Below are 6000 nucleotides of genomic sequence, written 5' to 3'. Positions count from 1 at the left end.
GCTGTGCTGGGGTGTACATGTTGAAGCAAACTATTTATACCACAAGCCATGCAGTAGAGAGAGAGGACCAACTGGGATCTTGTATTCCCTTTTTAGGGCTAAGGAAATCTTAAGAACTTCCAATAGGTCATCTCTTCTCAATTTCTCCTGCTTCTCCATAGCACCACATGTAGGAACCATGTCCTTAACATACTCATTTTTGGTGGACACTTTTCCACACCATAGCAAGGCAGAGAATCAGTGAACCTGCCAGGCGTGGTGGTGCACACTTTTAATCCCAGCACTTAGAAGGGAGAGGCAGGGGAACCTTTCTTAGTTCGAGGCCAGCCTGGTCTACAGAGTGAGTTCCGGGACAACCAGGCCTACATAGTGAGACCCTGCCTCCGTAAAACAAACAAACAAAAGAATCAACAAACCTAACGGGCAACTTTACTGAAATTGTGAAGGTAGAGGAGGGGTAAAACGAGAGTCTTGTGGCACTAAGGAGCCTAACACTAAGCATGTTACTGGAAATGGAGAATTAGAGGAAAGAGGCCTGTTTGGTATATTCTTTAAAAGTGCCTCTCCACCAATGCAAATAATTCCAATCAGACCAAATTAGACCAAATCAATGCCCATCTTCAATGCAGCACTCCTGGGTGGCCTGGGAGCATGGTGAGGGGAAGAGAGCAGGGGAGACCACGCAAAACCCAGAGACCAGGTGTTCCTTTTTTGGGCTGCAGCCTAAATAGTCTGTAGGAGTGGTCCCGACCTTCCCTGGGGTGGGGTCACTGCTTGGCGGGCTTTCCTGGACCAAGGCGGCTCCCAGTGGAGGGGACTTGAAATGGAACTTCCTGCTCCTTTGGTGCCCTAAGGAGGAATTCCAGGGGCTGGGGTGACACTTCCAACTCAAACGAGGCTGAGAACCATTTGAAGATCAGAGAGAAATGAACATACACAGAAAGAAGCTTCAAATAATTTCACAGGGCTAAGTCACAATCAGACTGTCAGAAACCACAGAGAGCATCTTGAATGTATCAAGAGAAAATATGTACAAGAGAGGTGCTATTATGAAATTTCTCAGTAGAAACCTTTTACACAAGAATAGGAAATATTAACATACTGCCAGCCAAGAATACTGTAGTTGGAAAAATTGTTGTTGAGAAACTAAAGCTATGTAGGGAGACCTAGATAAATAAAATTTTAACTGCTTTATCATCACATATAATAAGGGAAGTTCTTTAAGTGATTTACATATTCATGAATGTTGGTATCCACATGGGAATCATCACCAAATACCACTATAGTTATATAACCAGTCTTGCTTTTAAATTTGTTTTTAAGATCAAGAATAAATTTATATGTATGTGTGTTTTGACTGCATGTGTGTGCATACTTGGTGCCAATGGAGGTCAGATGAGGCATATCCCCTGGAACTGGGGTTATAGATGGTTGTGAACCATCATGTGGGTGCTGGGAACTGAACCCGAGTCCTCTGCAAAGCAACAAGTGCTCTTAATCTCTGAGCCATCTCTCTGCCTCAAGTCTTCTTATTGTTACAATGTATGTGTGTATATGCTCACATGTGCAGGCAAGCATATATGTCTGCTTCGGAAATCAGTGGACAATTTAAGAAATCACTTTTTGGAGGCTGGAGAGATGGCTCAGCAGTTAAGAGTACTGGCTGCTCTTCCTGAGTTCAAATCCAAGCAAACACATACCATCTGTATTGAGATCTGGTGTTCTCTTGTGGTATGCAGGTGTACATGCAGGAGGAATGTTGTATACATAATAAATAAATCGTTTTTAAAAAATCACTTTTCTCCTTCCTTTCACCATGTGGGTTCCAGGTAGTACCTTTATACAAAGTCATCTTGACAACCCCAAACATGTAGCCAATCTTATTCTAGTTTTCCTTCTGTTGCTTTGATGAACACCATGTCCAAAAACCTGAGGAGAAAAGGGTTCCTTTAGCTCACACTTGCAGGTACATCATGGAGGGAAGTCAGGGAGAAACCGTGGAAGAAAGCTGCTCAGTGGCTTGTTCCCTGTCTCAGTTTCAATCGCCTTTCTAATACAGTCCAGGCCTTCTTGCTTAGGCATGGTTCTGCCATGGTGAGGCGCTTTGTACAACAGCTAACGAAAATGTCCCAAAGAAACTCCTACAGGACACTCTGATGGAGAAAGTTGCCTCTTACCAAGTGTGTCATGTTGATATTGAAGATTAGCCATCACAGCACATAATTTTGTGATCCACTAGAGTCTTAAAAGAATAAGAAGGAATTAGGAGTTTGTGCTAATAGGTATGCCTTATAAGAACAGTAATTTATATATGAAGTGGGTATCAGTTTTAAATAGATTGTTTTATCTTTAAGGAATTTTATGTATTTGGTCTATTAACCACGAAGAAAGTACCTTCAATAGATATATAGAAACAAGTGGGCAATTAAAATTTGTCATTACAAAAAACAAAACAACAAAAGACAAAGAAGTTACAAGACTTACAATGGCAATAGTAAATCCTTCCCTGTCAGTACCTACTCAAAAGTAAATTGAGCTAACATACCATACTAATATTTATATAATATGTAAAAGTCGTAGCTTAACTGGATAGATAAATAACTCTAACTACCATCACTTAAGATTAGGAACATGTTCTGAGAAATTGAATAAAGAACAATTTTGTCTGAGTGCAATACCATAAAATGAGTTTACAAATACATGTAGCTGTAGTGTCACTAGGCAATCTATAGTATCTGAAAGAAGTATTATTAAGTGCCTTTTCCTGGAAAGATACCAACAAATCTTCCTTCACCTCAGAGACACTGAAGAGAGACTGTCAAAGCAATTCTACCCAAGTCTATCTTAGTGAACTAGTGATTTTATTGGGATTATTATGGATCATAAGTGAGGGTTCTCTCTCTCTCTCTCTCTCTCTCTCTCTCTCTCTCTCTCTCTTTCTCTTTGTTTGGGGCAGGGTCCCTCTGTGCATCCCTGACTGTCCTGGAACTTGCAAACCAGGCTGGCCACTAACTGAGAACTTCCTGCCTTTGCCTCCCAAGGACTGGGGCAAGTGAGGGTTTTCTTACAGGAGCAGGTAACTCAAAGGACTGTTGCATCACCAGAAAGCCCACATCAGCATGGGCGACAATTTAGGAAAGCTTCATCCCTGGACCACATCTTGCTGGCAGCTTGGTTAGCTGGAGAATTCTTTCCCTAGGCATTGTTTTTATAGCACTGGTGAGCAGCCTCGTGAATCTTACCAGTTTCAAGAGCTTCCTGATCCTAGTATGTTTCCTTCACTTAGTGATCCTTGTGAGTGTTCCTGCAAGAGAGGATGTTTCAATTAAGAGGGAAAAGCACAACACATTCATTTACATCCTTTCCATTCCCTCTTCGTTTCCTGAGCCATGGAGGGTAATTTCTTCCTCTTACAGCTGACCATTACAATATTATGCCATTATAATAGTCTTTTTTTTTTTTTTTTTTGATTTTCGAGACAGGGTTTCTCCGTAGCTTTTGGTTCCTGTCCTGGAACTAGCTCTGTAGACCAGGCTGACCTCGAACTCACAGAGATCCCCCTGCCTCTGCCTTCTGAGTGCTGGGATTAAAGGCGTGCACCACCACCGCCCGGCGCCATTGTAATAGTCTTTTTTTTTTTTTTTTTGCAAGAACTGAATTTTTTATTTTTTCTTAAAATGGGCCTTGATTTGCTAACAGGTGCACTTCGGAGCCCCCCCCCCCCCAACAGCATCCAGTACAGAAGGGGTTCCTTAGAAATGTTCATCTAATAACGAGAGATTAAATTACCATATTGCTTTGTACTAAACTTTTTCGCTGAAAGGTCTGGTTAGGGCTTTGAAAAAAGGAAGCCTCCTTTCAGAGAGGGGGTCGAGGCTGCGACCCAGGCCGCGCGGAGGAAAATGTGGGGGAGCCCCTTTGGAGCGGAGGTCCCAGTTCCCCGCGCCGGGGACTGAGCGGAGTCCCCTTCGGATTAGCAACCATTTTGGGCCGCATGAGACTCTCGGCCGCCGCGGCGCCGGTTCGTTCATCCAGACGCCTCCCGGCTCCAGCTAAGGCTGCACAGCCGCACGAGAGGCCGACAAGGCGGCCGGGGGTTGCGAGAGCACCGCCGAGAGCCCCCTCCCCGGGGTCGCCAGAGCAGCGCCGGCCTCGCCGTCATGGCGGTCTCCGGGCGGGCTGTAATAGTCTTATGAGCCTCTTCAGTACACTACCCACTGCAGAAGGGAAGTTTCTCTACATGACCAAGAGTGAAACTGGGAGTAAGCACACATGTTGTAGAAGATAATTTGACAGCCACATTACATCCACATTATATCCCATTACTTCCCCATTAGGGCCCATGACTTCCACAGCCCTAGACTTTTGCCATGGCTTATAGTACTTACTAGGTGTTAATTCCCTCCTGTGTGGTAGGCCTTAAGTCTAAATGGAAAGCAGTTGGTTGTACCCATAACAGCTCTTGTCCAGCTTCTTGGTACTGTAGCACATAGCCAAGCAGGACTGCTGGTGACTATCTTTCCCTGCAACATAGTGCCTTCCAACACTATGAAAGTGACCAACAGAAGAGAACCTCCACCTGAGCCAGCCTGAGTTTTCCCTGACCATGCCAAAGCATGCAGTGTCTCCAGGGCTGTCTAGTTCTGCTATACCAACAGCAGTTGCAGTGGGCCTTATGGTTTGTATGGTCTCAAAGGGCTCCCTGGCCAACAACTCATAGGGAAATAATGAGGTTATCGCCCAGCAACCTTATGCTTCCTGCAAATGCATTAATACACACACACATGCACACACACACACGTGGGGGGAAATGTATCTAAATTCCTTACAGTTCTTCAAGAGGCATTTTCTAATTTGCAAGACACTCTAGATTTAGTACTCTGTAATGAAACCATACAGGAGTTCCAAAGGTCCATCCACATCCATTACAGTGCATTTTAATTGATCTTGGGTGGGTAAGGAGATACTAAAAAAACATGTTAGCAAATTCATACAGCATAAAAAAAGTTGCATCATGCCTATCAGTTGTTTCATCAAAAACAGTTGTTAGGTACAGTGGTATGCTTAGAGAAAACACTGCACCATCCAGCCCTCTGTAGTCTAGTCATTCTCTGTGAGTCTCTACCCTCATCCTGGAATGCTGCTGCTGCTGCTGCTGCTGCTGCTGCTGCTGCTGCTGCTGCTGCTGCTGCTGCGAGGCCACGGTGCATTTCTCCACCCTAGTGGTCTTAGCAGGGGCTGGTTTGCAATGCTCACCCTCTCTCAGACCCAAGGAAAAGCAAGGCTACACTCTCACCAGCTGTGCCTCCCCCTGGAGCTGACCTCCCACTTGACAGGCTGTAGTCCAGCATCATGGCCCTTTCTGCCAATCACATGCAACAGCTGAAAGGGCCCTAGGTCAGACAATGTGCAGTTCCAGAATACTTTCATTCAAGAGAAAAGGTACAGCGCATATCTGTAGTGTACTCTTCAGCTGGGGATATAACTGCCCACTTGTAGACAAGCCTTTTCTCACTCATTTGCAGTTTTATCTGTACCATCTGTGAATTGTTGCTCAGGCTTTCAAGAAGCTCACTAGTACTCTGGTGTTGACCGAGATTTCTGTCCTGCCTGGTTCCCACAGCCGTTAAGTCACAAAGAAAATCACACAGAGGTCTACATTAAATATAAACTGGCCCATTAGCTCAGGCTTCATTTTAGTTCTTATAATGTATATTATCCTATTATTTTTCTCTATGTTAGCCACAAGGCTCAGTACCTTTTTCAGCAAGGCAGTCACATCTTGCTTCTTCTATGGCTGGTCAGGACTGTAGAGGAATGGGCTTCCCTCTTCCCAGCAGTCTCCTGTACTCCTTGGCCTGCCTCTACTTCCTGTCTTGTTGATGGCCAATCAGCATTTATTTAAAATATAACTGACAGAATATAGACCATGGTCCCACACAATTCTGGTTTTCTGTGAATCTTCTCTTGAGTGATGTTGCACTTTGAAACCCCTATTTG

Source organism: Microtus oregoni, unplaced genomic scaffold, assembly GCF_018167655.1.
Source record: "Microtus oregoni isolate MIOR12 unplaced genomic scaffold, Mior012 000001F_ref0000356, whole genome shotgun sequence".
Classification (NCBI taxonomy): domain Eukaryota; kingdom Metazoa; phylum Chordata; class Mammalia; order Rodentia; family Cricetidae; genus Microtus; species Microtus oregoni.
This window is presented reverse-complemented; position numbering follows the sequence as displayed.